This window comes from Schistocerca cancellata, chromosome 4, assembly GCF_023864275.1.
Source record: "Schistocerca cancellata isolate TAMUIC-IGC-003103 chromosome 4, iqSchCanc2.1, whole genome shotgun sequence".
NCBI lineage: Eukaryota > Metazoa > Arthropoda > Insecta > Orthoptera > Acrididae > Schistocerca > Schistocerca cancellata.
The window spans coordinates 427665096-427680548 of record NC_064629.1 but is presented as its reverse complement, the minus strand read 5'-3'; the positions used below and the strand labels follow the sequence as shown (position 1 = coordinate 427680548).

Genomic DNA, 15453 nt, shown 5'->3' with positions numbered 1-15453 from the left:
TAGGCATTCACAAATGTTCGATATGTGCCCCTTTAGTGATTCGGCAGACATCAAGCCGATAATCAAGTTCCTCCCACACTCGGCGCAGCATGTCCCCATCAATGAGTTCGAAATCATCGTTGGTGCGAGCTCGCAGTTCTGGCACGTTTCTTGGTAGAGGAGGTTTAAACACTGAATCTTTCACATAACCCCACAGAAAGAAATCGCATGGGGTTAAGTTGGGAGAGCGTGGAGGCCATGACATGAATTGCTGATCATGATCTTCACCACGACCGATCCATCGGTTTTCCAATCTCCTGTTTAAGAAATGCCGAACATCATGATGGAAGTGCGGTGGAGCACCATCCTGTTGAAAGATGAAGTCGGCGCTGTCGGTTTCCAGTTGTGGCATGAGCCAATTTTCCAGCATGTCCAGATACACGTGTCCTGTAACGTTTTTTTCGCAGAAGAAAAAGGAGCCGTAAACTTTAAACCGTGAGATTGCACAAAACACGTTAACTTTTGGTGAATTGCGAATTTGCTGCACGAATGCGCGAGGATTCTCTACCGCCCAGATTCGCACATTGTGTCTGTTCACTTCACCGTTAAGAAAAAATGTTGCTTCATCACTGAAAACAAGTTTCGCACTGAACGCATCCTCTTCCATGAGCTGTTGCAACCGCGCCGAAAATTCAAAGCGTTTGACTTTGTCATCGGGTGTCAGGGCTCGTAGCAATTGTAAACGGTAAGGCTTCTGCTTTAGCCTTTTCCGTAAGATTTTCCAAACCGTCGGCTGTGGTACGTTTAGCTCACTGCTTGCTTTATTCGTCGACTTCCGCGGGCTACGCGTGAAACTTCATCTACATCTACATCTACATTTATACTCCGCAAGCCACCCAACGGTGTGTGGCGGAGGGCACTTTACGTGCCACTGTCATTATCTCCCTTTCCTGTTCCAGTCGCGTATGGTTCGCAGGAAGAACGACTGTCTGAAAGCCTCTGTGCGCGCTCTAATCTCTCTAATTTTACATTCGTGATCTCCTCGGGAGGTATAAGTAGGGGGAAGCATTATATTCGATACCTCATCCAGAAACGCACCCTCTCGAAACCTGGCGAGCAAGCTACACCGCGATGCAGAGCGCCTCTCTTGCAGAGTCTGCCACTTGAGTGTGCTAAACATCTCCGTAACGCTATCACGGTTACCAAATAACCCTGTGACGAAACGCGCCGCTCTTCTTTGGATCTTCTCTATCTCATCCGTCAACCCGATCTGGTACGGATCCCACACTGATGAGCAATACTCAAGTATAGGTCGAACGAGTGTTTTGTAAGCCACCTCCTTTGTTGATGGACTACATTTTCAAGGGACTCTCCCAATGAATCTCAACCTGGTACCCGCCTTACCAACAATTAATTTTATATGATCATTCCACTTCAAATCGTTCCGCACGCATACTCCCAGATATTTTACAGAAGTAACTGCTACCAGTGTTTGTTCCACTATCATATAATCACACAATAAAGGATCCTTCTTTCTATGTATTCGCAATACATTACATTTGTCTATGTTAAGGGTCAGTTGCCACTCCTTGCACCAAGTGCCTATCCGCTGCAGATCTTCCTGCATTTCGCTACAATTTTCTAATGCTGCAACTTCTCTGTATACTACAGCATCATCCGCGAAAAGCCGCATGGAACTTCCGACACTATCTACTAGGTCATTTATATATATTGTGAAAAGCAATGGTCCCATAACACTCCCCTGTGGCACGCCAGAGGTTACTTTAATGTCTGTAGACGTCTCTCCGTTGATAACAACATGCTGTGTTCTGTTTGCTAAAAACTCTTCAATCCAGCCACACAGCTGGTCTGATATTCCGTAGGCTCTTACTTTGTTTATCAGGCGACAGTGCGGAACTGTATCGAACGCCTTCCGGAAGTCAAGAAAAATAGCATCTACCTGGGAGCCTGTATCTAATATTTTCTGGGTCTCATGAACAAATAAAGCGAGTTGGGTTTCACACGATCGCTGTTTCCGGAATCCATGCTGATTCCTACATAGTAGATTCTGGGTTTCCAAAAACGACATGATACTCGAGCAAAACACATGTTCTAAAATTCTACAACAGATCGACGTCAGAGATATAGGTCTATAGTTTTGCGCATCTGCTCGACGACCGTTCTTGAAGACTGGGACTACCTGTGCTCTTTTCCAATCATTTGGAACCTTCTGTTCCTCTAGAGACTTGCGGTACACGGCTGTTAGAAGGGGGGCAAGTTCTTTCGCGTACTCTGTGTAGAATCGAACTGGTATCCCGTCAGGTCCAGTGGACTTTCCTCTGTTGAGTGATTCCAGTTGCTTTTCTATTCCTTGGACACTTATTTCGATGTCAGCCATTCTTTCGTTGGTGCGAGGATTTAGAGAAGGAACTGCAGTGCGGTCTTCCTCTGTGAAACAGCTTTGGAAAAAGGTGTTTAGTATTTCAGCTTTACGCTTGTCATCCTCTGTTTCAATGCCATCATCATCCCGGAGTGTCTGGACATGATGTTTCGAGCCACTTACTGATTTAACGTAAGACCAGAAATTCTTAGGATTTTCTGTCAAGTCGGTACCTAGTATTTTACTTTTGAATTCACTGAACGCTTCACGCATAGCCCTCCTTACGCTAACTTTGACATCGTTTAGTTTCTGTTTGTCTGAGAGGTTTTGGCTGCGTTTAAACTTGGAGTGAAGCTCTCTTTGCTTTCGCAGTAGTTTCCTAACTATGTTGTTGTACCACGGTGGGTTTATCCCGTCCCTCACAGTTTTACTCGGCACGTACCTGTCTAAAACGCATTTTACGATTGCCTTGAACTTTTTCCATAAACACTCAACATTGTCAGTGTCGGAACAGAAATTTTCGTTTTGATCTGTTAGGTAGCCTGAAATCTGCCTTCTATTACTCTTGCTAAACAGATAAACCTTCCTCCCTTTTTTTATATTCCTATTAACTTCCATATTCAGGGATGCTGCAACGGCCTTATGATCACTGATTTCCTGTTCTGCACTTACAGAGTCGAAAATTTCAGGTCTGTTTGTTATCAGTAGGTCCAAGATGTTATCTCCACGAGTCGGTTCTCTGTTTAATTGCTCGAGGTAATTTTCGGATAGTGCACTCAGTATAATGTCACTCGATGCTCTGTCCCTACCACCCGTCCTAAACATCTGAGTGTCCCAGTCTATATCTGGTAAATTGAAATCTCCACCCAAGACTATAACATGCTGAGAAAATTTATGTGAAATGTATTCCAAATTTTCTCTCAGTTGTTCTGCCACTAATGCTGCTGAGTCGGGGGGTCGGTAAAAGAAGCCAATTATTAACCTAGCTCGGTTGTTGAGTTTAACCTCCACCCATAATAATTCACAGGAACTATCCACTTCTACTTCACTACAGGATAAACTCCTACTAACAGCGACGAACACTCCACCACCGGTTGCATGCAATGTATCCTTTCTAAACACCGTCTGTGCCTTTGTAAAAATTTCGGCAGAATTTATCTCTGGCTTCAGCCAGCTTTCTGTACCTATAACGATTTCAGCTTCGGTGCTTTCTATCAGCGCTTGAAGTTCCGGTACTTTACCAACGCAGCTTCGACAGTTTACAATTACAATACCGATTGCTGCTTGGTCCCCGCATGTCCTGACTTTGCCCCGCACCCGTTGAGGCTGTTGCCCTTTCTGCACTTGCCCGAGGCCATCTAACCTAAAAAACCGCCCAGCCCACGCCACACAACCCCTGCTACCCGTGTAGCCGCTTGTTGCGTGTAGTGGACTCCTGACCTATCCAGCGGAACCCGAAACCCCACCACCCTATGGCGCAAGTCGAGGAATCTGCAGCCCACACGGTCGCAGAACCGTCTCAGCCTCTGATTCAGACCCTCCACTCGGCTCTGTACCAAAGATCCGCAGTCAGTCCTGTCGACGATGCTGCAGATGGTGAGCTCTGCTTTCATCCCGCTAGCGAGACTGGCAGTCTTCACCAAATCAGATAGCCGCCGGAAGCCAGAGAGGATTTCCTCCGATCCATAGCGACACACATCATTGGTGCCGACATGAGCGACCACCTGCAGATGGGTGCACCCTGTACCCTTCATGGCATCCGGAAGGACCCTTTCCACATCTGGAATGACTCCCCCCGGTATGCACACGGAGTGCACTTTGGTTTTCTTCCCCTCCCTTGCTGCCATATCCCTAAGGGGCCCCATTACGCGCCCCGCACGCGTTCAACCGTTTCTTCGCTCACTGCAGGCCGACCCGTTGATTTCCCCTTGCAGAGGTATCCAGAAGCTTTAAACTGCGCATACCATCGCCGAATGGAGTTAGCAGTTGGTGGATCTTTGTTGAACTTCGCCCTGAAGTGTCGTTGCACTGTTATGACTGACTGATGTGAGTGCATTTCAAGCACGACATACGCTTTCTCGGCTCCTGTCGCCATTTTGTCTCACTGCGCTCTCGAGCGCTCTGGCGGCAGAAACCTGAAGTGCGGCTTCAGCTGAACAAAACTTTGAGTTTTTCTATGTATCTGTAGTGTGTCGTGACCATATGTCAATGAATGGAGCTACAGTGAATTTATGAAATCGCTTCAATCATTTGTAATAGCCCTGTATGATATTGCAGTGGCTGTGTTATTCTGACTACGATGCAAAGTTCTTTGGACACGCATGTCTGACCTGTATGGTATGCATAATGGATGTACGAGTACAGGTTGTAGACACAAGGTTGACGACACATGGAAGTTTGAGTCCGGCCGTGAGTCGTGCACGGATAGCCAAATGGTAAGACGATAAGCGGGAAATCCGGGTTCGAGTCCCGGTCCGACACAAAATTTCATTGTGGTCATTCCATTCTACAGCTGATTGTAGCCCTTATTCGCAATTGCGAATTCATGCACGCATGTCCAAAGGAACTTTGCATCGCAACCAGAGTAACGTAGGCAGTGCAATATCGTGTCCATAACAATGGTCGCTTTGCTTTGCTGTCAGTCGATGGAGCTCCATACGTCGTCGCACTGTCCGTGTCTTACTGCAAACAAACCATTTCTAGACTAAAGGTAATTAACGAGACAGTACGCTACGGCACTGCAGAGAGAACGTAATGTTTGCCCTCTTGGGTGGTTGGGCGTGTGTGTCGTTGGAATACCGGATGCCGCTATGTCTGTTCTGATTCCATCGATTCCTAAATAGCGTATCTGTCGTGCGATCCCGTCCAACGCGAGCAGCAGTGTCGCGGAAGCGAGAGACCTGCGTGAAATTCGAACTGATAAGTGAAAAATCGCAACAGCCGTTAAATGATGCTTTATTGAAACGACTGGCATTGCAGCTGATAGCTGCGTTCTCAGATATCCATCTGGGTGGAAAAATGGGGGAAAAATAAAATGAGGAAAATTATCTATACACCAAGTTAGAAAAAGGATGTGGTAAATAACGGATACGAGTACTCACAGTTTATTCGTATGAAGTCCAGAGCAGGGTTAAATGGACGACCCAACATTCTTAGTCGTATCAAACTAAAACGTTCGTCGAAGGAACGGTTGTAAGGTATTAGAATCGGCAGAACGATAGAGTCCACCACCTCAGATAGCAAAAGATCGTGAAGGGAACTAATGGGGTCTAAAAAGTGGAATTAAAATGAAAGTAATTAATAAAACTGGAGTATAATTGCATAAACTACCCGCCAGGGTAGCCGAGAGCGTTAATGCTCTCCTTCCTGGACTCGGGTAGGCGCGCCGGTTCAAAAATGGTTCAAATGGCTCTGAGCACTATGGGACATAACATCTTAGGTCATCAGTCCCCTAGAACTTAGAACTACTTAAACCTAACTAACCTAAGGACATCACACACACCCATGCCCGAGGCAGGAGTCGTACTTGCGACCGTAGCAGTCGCTCGGTTCCGGACTGAAGCGCCTAGAACCGCACGGCCACCACGACCGGCTGGCGCGCCGGTCCCGGATGGAATCCACCTGGCGGATTAATGACGAGGGCTGGTATGCTGGCCAGCGTGGATGTGGTTTTTAGGCGGTTTTCCACATCCCGCTAGGCGAATACTGGGCTGGTCCCCTCGTTCCGCCTCAGTTACACGACTCGCAGATATTTGAAAACGTTCGCACTATTTCATGGCTTACACTAGATGCAGAAAGCTGGGGTACACTAATTCATTCCCGGGGGTTCGGGGTGGCGACAGGAAGGGCATCCGGCCACCGTCTGACACTAACAACGCCACATCCAAGGAGCAAGGCCGACTCCGCGATGGAGCGGGACAAAGGCCCAAAGAAAATGATGAGTATGATAGATAAACTCACCGCTGGGGGAGCAACATAATGCGGAATAGAGTCGTGTGGCAGTAGAATACGGTGGTATGCCAGCAGAAAACAAATAAAATAAAAACCACGATAAAAGCGAAAACCTAAAATAAAAATAGAGCATTAATATATTCAATAAGAATAGATTATGTGAGAACAGATAGAGAGAAACAGACTAGGCATAACACGCTGAAAATAGAAGTCGGGAAATATTAAGGACCTTAACAGAATGTTAAACTCAGTAGTCACGTATCCGCAACAAATGCAGGCGAGAGCCGGTGCTACACTGAGCTCGCGGAGACAAGAAAACGACCGGAAAGACCAGCGCGCACAGATCAGGAAGTAAGCGACACCACGCGAAGCATACCACAAACAACGAATGCTGCGAATGACCGCGACGGAGAAAGTTCGGTAGCGTCCTTACATAGCTGATTAATACGGGGATGGCAAAATATAATGCAACCTGGAGCACGAAATAACTTTATAGAAAATAAGACATGAAACACAACCAGTAATGTCGCCTTAGAATAAGGATGTAAACGTTTAGTTAAACAAGGTAAGAAATGTAAAAGGGATGTGAAGAAGAGAGAGGCCTGGAGGAAAATAGAAAAAGTGACTGGATGATAATGAAGAAAAAGTGCCTGGATGATAATGAAAGGGAAGTAAACCATATGTAAGTGCGGGAAAAACAGAAGGAAACAGGAAATGGGGCGAAAATTTGTAACATAAAAAATATAGCATTGTAATGCTAAAATATCAATAAAACTAAGTAATCCTATTTAGAAAGTCGAAATTTGCGAGAAGACTGCGATGTTTCAATTAAGTCTGGTCATGTAATCTGTGTTGTGCGAGACGATTCTTACAATGAATTATCTGAGTTTCTTCTAAAACATTTAACGTTTGACCTTTATTGCCATGGTGTAAAATTTTTACATTATTCGGCAAAATCAGTCCTCTGACTGAAGACCACAACCTTTATGGTCGATTTCCAACATGTCTCTTCTTGATATACTTTAATTTTCGCAGTATGTTGTATAATATTGTCTTATGTTAAATTATGTTTGTCATGTGCTATTAAAGTGAATACATAAAGCTGGCCGCGCGGGATTAGCCCAGCGGTCAAAGGCGCTGCAGTCATGGACTCTGCGGCTGGTCCCGGCGGAGGATCGAGTCCTCCCTCGGGCGTGGGTGTGTGTGTTCATCCTTAGGGTAATTTAGATTAAGTAGTGTGTAAGCTTAGGGACTGATGACCTTAGCAGTTAAGTCCCATAAGATTTCACACACATTTGAACATTTTTGAACATAAAGCTGAACGAGATTATTTCTCATTCAGTTTCCTGATGAAGACCTTCGGCACTTTAATTTTTAAGTATGAACGAACACAGGAACAGTTGATTTCACTAGTCGAAAGACGTGTGTTAAGGTTCTGAAACTGTAGCTAGTAACAGGAAAGTACAACACAGCTTACAGTTTAGTTACTGCTCAGATAAGTGACATTACACTCTCGAACAGAAAAATCGGGCAACTTTCCTATATTCTCAGCGCGTCAAGGAATTTTTTTGGTCATTAACTGCGAGTTCTGTAAGAAGCACACGTAATGCTTGATGCAGGTTTCCTGGAGAACAATTTTTGTACCCATTTTCTCTGTATTAGGTATTTAATGTCTTCCACAGGCGTGTTACAGGATATGCTTTGCTGTAAGATGTATTGCTTGATTCGTCCTTCGCTCTCATCATCATGCAGTCCACACTCCACAGCAGTCGACAGTTAACTACCAAAAAAAGAAAAGAAAAAGGTTATAAACGTACACTCGCCCACTTGTCATTTTCGCCTTTGATACAGCTACAAAATGATTCATCACGTGACCAAATTACTAGCCTAATGTGACCCAACCTTCAAAGGTTTTGATCCGCATGCCGTCTTAAGGAGCCCCAATATGGAAATTCATTGCAGCGCTTCTGCGGTAGCATACAAAATCGTCATGTAATAGTTTGAAAGCGATCAAAATTTGCACCGCTGCTATCACAGCTATATCTGTTCCGCCATCTCTTCCTCTTTATTTCCGACATTGCTTCCTCTCATCCCACCTCCTCCTCCTCCTCCTCTCTTCTACCCTTCAACCAGCAAGCACAAAGCATTCCGTCCCTTCGGCACGTATCAGGGAAGTCATATACCTGATGCGAAACTTGAAGTAGTATTAGAATGCGTTTGTTTTAGTTTTTGTCGTTTTTCATGGAGCCTGCACGATCCATCAAATCGAAAATGGATCTGACAGACGGGGATAGGCACTAATCCAGTGAGGGATGAGACCGAAGAGAGTGAATTGTAATGTCACGACACAGATGGCCCTTTGGAGAGTATGATGTAGTGAAATTACCGCTCGCTAGCGAACGCACGTTTTAGCTTGAGCAGGAATGGTGGCGGGAGGGAATGGGAGAGGGGGGGGGGGGGGGGGGGAGCGCTGCCTGTCAGTCACGCAGAGGTCAGCGAGTTATGCACATCGCGTGACCTTTCCTATAATCGGATTACCAATTACCAACGCTACGCGATAACGCCCGTTGTTTTTCGGAAATTTCACTGCCATCAAGCACTACAGTAACGCTCAGTGTTTATTATCATCAAATATTCCTCATGAATATGATAAATATCTGACACGCGCTCTTTTGTTCCAGGATATTCCTCCGTAAGCAGATAGCTGAAAGCGTCTTATACGAAGGTAAGCAGTAACATAGTGTCAATAAATCTAAAATGCTAATACACATCACACAGAATATTCAATAACTATCTACAATGGGATTCTTCCATTGAATATAAGCCTGAGATCTGCTTTTCATACAACTATTTTTATGTGGTTATTCCATTTTGAGTCGCTCCGTACGATTACTCCTATATATTTTACGGTCGTTACAGTTTCTAGTGCCGACTGCTGTGGCCGAGCGGTTCTAGACGCTTCAGTCCGGAACCGCGCTGCTGCTGCTTTCGCAGGTTCGAATCCTGCCTCGGGCATGGATGTGTGTGCTGTCCTTAGGTTAGTTAGATTTAAGTAGTCTAGGGGACTGATGACCTCAGAAGTTAAGTCCCATACTGCTTAGAGCCATCTGAACCATTTTTGAATAGTTTCTAGTGATATATCTCCAATAGTGTAATCCGAAAGTAATGGATATTTCCGCCTATTTATACGTTCCATTGGGGGTGAACCGCCAGTCTCTTCGATCCTCTGCATTTCACCGCAGTTACTAGATGTTGCCTCGTGCCAAGTAAATAGCTAAAATTGTGGCGTTGGCGTAGTGCAGCAGTTGTTCTTACCATTTTACTGTCTAATCTGCGGGCTTGATTTGTCGCGTTCCAGATATTTCCACACCAGAAAAATCCGAAGTGGTCTCTGAGTATCGTAAGTATCCAGCGACAGTAAGCACAAGCACATGGAAACACGTTGAAGACATAAATTTTGTTGAAGTGCAATGTGTAAGAACCGCCCTCCACCTCCCCCTGTCATTTTAATAATTTCCTTTACTTCTTGCAAGAAAAAGCTGTCTGTCCTGTATTAGGCAAACGGACTAAAGTTCAGTACGACAGCTAAACGGGGAATCTTACACCCAGGAACATGAGCCTAACTAATTATCTCTGACCGTGTTTCGAGTGCCACATGTCCTTTCACTCCTGTGCACCTCCTGAACAAAAATCTCTATTTCTTTCCAAGCAGTTATCATTAACGTGAATAGCTAACTAAGCCGAAGACTGTATGTTGAAACTCGACCTTTTTATTGTTAAAGCAAATAATATCAAACTTATATTCCCTACCTGCCCTAACTCTTTCATACTAACAAGCACTTTCACACAGGCTTTCTGTTTATTTCGCAGAGACAATCATTGCAGCTATAATCATCCTAATTAGGCACTCGCTCCATCGTTTCGTCTTATAACTTCGCTCGCTACAGCCAGAATGACTTCCCACGCCCCGCATAACGGCCGGCGCCAAAACTCTCACTGCTTCTAGAACAGTGGTTCCCAATCTGTGGGTAATTGCCATCTGAGGGGTAAAATTTAATTTTCTGAGGGGTAAAAACTAAAAGATTCGATTCTGTTTCAGTCACGAAACTAAATTATTGTCAAAAGATCAACAATTACTTTTCCTCAGTTAGCAGCATCAAGACGGTGTAGATTACAGTTCCTCAAGTAGTCAAAAAAATGGTTCAAATGGCTCTGAGCACTATGCGACTTAACTTCTGAGGTCATCAGTCGCCTAGAACTTAGAACTAATTAAACCTAACTAACCTAAGGACATCACACACATCCATGCCCGAGGCAGGATTCGAACCTGCGACCGTAGCAGTCCCGCGGTTCCGGACTGAGCGCCTAGAACCGCTAGACCACCGCGGCCGGCTCCTCAAGTAGTCCACCCACTATACATATGTTGTGCTTTGTTCCGTATGTCGCTGATAATAAAAATGACACGTATGCGTAAAAAATGCTAAATATCTCAAGAAAATGTCTATTCCAAGTTGTAGATAACAAACAGAAGAAGATGGTCAAATGGCCGGTGAGCCTTATATATATAAGGCTCACCAGCCATTTCACCATCTTCTGTGCGGATGCACAAACAGTGTCCGATCTCGTACGGAAATCAGCAAAAACCCGCGAGTAATGACTACAATGGGCAGGGGCGCTATGAATATAGTGCGGGACAATAAGTTGGGAATGTGGCTCTCCCATTGACTTATATTAACGCCTGTATGCAGCTAGGGGTATGTATTTCATTGTAATTTCATTTTACTAAACTGACATCTTCAATCTGATGTGTCAGTGGAAGATTGCCGCAGTGCTCGTGGCGGTTTTGCTTAATTGGCATACGGACTCTCGACTGTACGACCTTTGAACGGAAACTCTTTGATCGCCCCTTATACTATTGATCAAGCCCCGATAGCTTGCTCAGTAGAAATGTCCTTTGTAAAAGAGTTAGTATCCAGTTTTACCTAAATACTCGTATTATACAGATCCTTGCCACCCTACGTGTGTGTATGTGTGGGAAAGCCACCCCGATGGCGCGTTTGCCATGAATGAATGTGTAAGAATTTCCAAAAGTTGCCACAGAGTAGTCTCTTGTTCACCCTCTCGTGTACTAGTCTTCTTCCCGCAGTTGGAAAGCAGTGAGTCCGTAGGAACATACTACGAACTTTGAGGGGAACCAGAATGTTTGCAAGGGTGATTACCATTGTGTAGGACTCAGAAAGCTTGTCTAACTGCGCATTAGGATATGTCACCTGTCTCCCCTCGCTCCCGACACTTCCAGAGCATATTCAGAGGTAAGCAGTTCTCTCTCCAGTATCTTCAGGCTTCAGGCGTTGACGTATTTAGTCTGGCTTTTAGCGTGGTCTAACTATTTTTATTCCAGGATTATGTCTCCCTGTTCTGCTGTTTTGGTAAATTTACAGTGCTGCACGTTCATATTTCGATACTAATCAGCAAGAGTCGAATTTATCTAGAATTCGGGTTTTTAATTATTCATGTTCCACCACATGTTTGTAATACTGCGTACAGAGTAGGAATATTCAATTACTGTTCACTCGTTTATTTGAGTACCTGTCGTACAGTTGGTTGGTGAAATCTACTCTCTTTTCTTTTTTTTTTTTTGTGATATCCCACATCAAATAAAGTAGCTTGTCACTAATGATTTGGAATATTCGTGGTAGGCTTCTTCTGCAAGTAGGTTGCTTTGCCTCTGTTCCCTTCTATCACAGAAATTCATGCCCCTTATTTTCACCTGTAGTAGTGTCTGCAGCGATATTTGTGGAGCCGGCCGCGGTGGCCCAGCGGTTCTAGGCGCTTCAGTCCGGAACCGAGCGACTGCTACGGTCGCAGGTTCGAATCCTGCCTCGGGCACGGATATATGTGATGTTCTTAGGTTAGTTAGGTTTAAGTAGTTCTAAGTTCTAGGGGACTGATGACCTTAGATGTTAAGTCCCATAGTGCTCAGAGCAATTTGATATTTGTGGACTCGTTTTACTATGGAAGATGATCTCGAATCTAGTCGTCGTCCTGCGCTTATTCTGCAAGCAAATGTTGTACGCCGCATATCGAATAAATGTAGTTTAGCGCGTTTCATAATACTGCTCCCCGCTTAATGAATATCCGTTCGTATATCATCTTCCATAGTAAAACGAGTCCACAAATATCAAATTGCTCTGAGCACTATGGGACTTAACATCTAAGGTCATCAGTCCCCTAGAACTTAGAACTACTTAAACCTAACTAACCTAAGAACATCACATATATCCGTGCCCGAGGCAGGATTCGAACCTGCGACCGTAGCAGTCGCTCGGTTCCGGACTGAAGCGCCTAGAACCGCTGGGCCACCGCGGCCGGCTCCACAAATATCGCTGCAGACACTACTACAGGTGAAAATAAGGGGCATGAATTTCTGTGATAGAAGGGAACAGAGGCAAAGCAACCTACTTGCAGAAGAAGCCTACCACGAATATTCCAAATCATTAGTGACAAGCTACTTTATTTGATGTGGGATATCACAAAAAAAAAGAAAAGAGAGTAGATTTCACCAACCAACTGTACGACAGGTACTCAAATAAACGAGTGAACAGTAATTGAATATTCCTACTCTGTACGCAGTATTACAAACATGTGGTGGAACATGAATAATTAAAAACCCGAATTCTAGATAAATTCGACTCTTGCTGATTAGTATCGAAATATGAACGTGCAGCACTGTAAATTTATCAAAACAGCAGAACAGGGAGACATAATCCTGGAATAAAAATAGTTAGACCACGCTAAAAGCCAGACTAAATACGTCAACGCCTGAAGCCTGAAGATACTGGAGAGAGAACTGCTTACCTCTGAATATGCTCTGGAAGTGTCGGGAGCGAGGGGAGACAGGTGACATATCCTAATGCGCAGTTAGACAAGCTTTCTGAGTCCTACAGATTGAATAACGTCGAGGAGAAACTAAGCCCTCGTACAACTGCAGTGTGATTTCTGTGTGAGTGTTAGATAACCTGTCGTACCTATTATTTTATCTCTGCTGTCTCATTATTTCAAAGTATACAACCCAGTCAACATTGTCGAAAGCTTTTTTTAAATTTAGAAATGCTATGAACGGAGGTTTGTCCTTCATAAACCTATTTTCTGAGTTTATCTCATGTGTTTCTACTTTCCTGCGGAACACAAAAAATGGTTCAAATGGCTCTAAGCACTATGGGACTTAACATCGGAGGTCATCAGTCCCCTAAATTTAGAACTACTTAAACCTAACTAACCTAAGGACATCACACACATCCATGCCCGAAGCAGGATTCGAACCCGCGACCGTAGCAGCAGCGCGGTTCCAGACTGAAGCGCCTAGAACCGCTCGGCCACAGCGGCCAGCTGCGGAACACAAACTGATATTCCCCGAGGTCGGCTTATGCCAGTGTATCCAGTCTTCTGTGAATAATTCGTTATTTTGCAAGTTGACTTTCTAGGCTGACGGTTCAGTAATACGCCCTTCAGCACCTGCTTTTTTTTTTTTAATCAGTATCATCATCATATTCTTCTTGAAGTCTGAGGGTATTACGACTGTTTCATATACGGGAGATCACAAAGTTTCCTTACGGAGGCCAGGATTGGTATGCCTGTCAGGCAAAGTCACCGTGAGCGCTGAGGCAATCATCCAACCGACGCACCAGGTTGAAGATACTCGTTTTTTAAAACACAGAGTCCTGCTACATGAAGAAGTTCGTAACTGCGTGCTTCACGACCTCGTCCGACAGGAATCATTGAATCTTCAATGCCTTTTTTAAGAGACCGAAGTCGTATTAATCGCATGGGGAGACATCAGGACTATAGGGCGGGTGAGTTTGCGTGACTTCTGATATCTCACAGATCGACCGGCTTCCTATGTCGTATCGAGACGAGCACAGAACTTGGCGCACCATTGCACATTGGTTGGTTATCATACTGGACTCGTATTCTGGAGGACGACTGTTCACACCTGCCATCCTGATTTAGGTTTTCTGCCATTTCCCGAAATTGCTTCAGGCAAATTTCGGGATTCTCTTTTGCGAGGGCACGGCCAATTTCCTTCCCCATCCTTCCCTAATATGAGCCTGTGCTTCGTCTCGAATGACCTCATTGTCGACGGGACGTTTAACACTGATCTCCTCCTGCTCCTCCTCCACCACATTGGTGGTTTCGATCAGACATGCCGCTCCATACATATTCTTCATTCTGTGATGGATGTCTACAGGTGTTCGTTCTTTGACAGACAAGAAAAGAATTAACGCACATTGGTCCTGTTTGGACGCGTTTCGTAATAACGTCGATGTAGATCATGTTTCTGCATTTACCGGACGCACGTTGGAAAGACACGAATGCCACACTAATCTCTTACCTACATATTGGCGCTTATGCAAGGTGGTCAGAAATAGTGTGAAATTCTTGTAAGGGCGTTGTAGGATACGTTGTGCTGAGAAAAAGCTGTCCAGAAAAAAGAATAGATTCATAGCACCGTTTCCGAGTTAATGGGCATTGAAGCTGCCCACCAGACATGGTGTCGCCATTCTTGTCCTTCGTTTGGTTTCCTAAAACCGAACACGAGAGCTATACGAAAATCGGACATGGAACGGAACCCGAGTCAAAGGCTGAGCTGCCTCGTGCGCCATCATCTACGCTATGAGATCAACTGACACTTTCACCTGACGGGCTGCTTTAATTTGCGCGCACAACGGCCCGATTGGGGAACCTCTGTGCTAATTAACTCGGAAATGACGCAAAGTAATCGAATTTTTTTACCAATTATTTCTCAGCGCAACCTACACTACATCAACCTTAAAAGCTTTTCAGACAGCTTCTGATCATCCTGTATACCGGCATCGGAGTCACGCTACGTTGCATATACGCTGCAGCAACGCTCTCAAACGGGAACTTTTTGATCGCCCTTTGTATATTGCACACCACATGGAATAGTTTTCTCATCGCTGGTTCTCCCAAGGACCTCGTTAGTTCTGAGAGAATGTCGTCTACTCCAGGGCCCTAGTTTAGACTTAGGTCTTGCAGTCCCCTGTCAAATTACTCTCGCAGTATCGAAACCCCATCTCATTTTCGTCAATTGCTTACAAGTTCTTTTCCCTTCAGTAGCACTC

The 15453-nt window shown here is 44.8% G+C and overlaps 1 protein-coding gene across 4 annotated transcripts in view; it reads left to right on the top strand.

The window, feature by feature from the left end:
• Positions 1-15453, top strand: part of LOC126183685 (1-acyl-sn-glycerol-3-phosphate acyltransferase alpha-like) — a 749564-nt gene that overhangs the window by 612732 nt on the left and 121379 nt on the right. For all 4 annotated transcript variants that reach the window (XM_049925864.1, XM_049925867.1, XM_049925865.1 and 1 more), the window contains one exon: positions 8992-9035. The gene's annotated coding sequence lies outside the window, so the exon portion shown is untranslated. The remainder of the gene's footprint in view (positions 1-8991; positions 9036-15453) is intronic.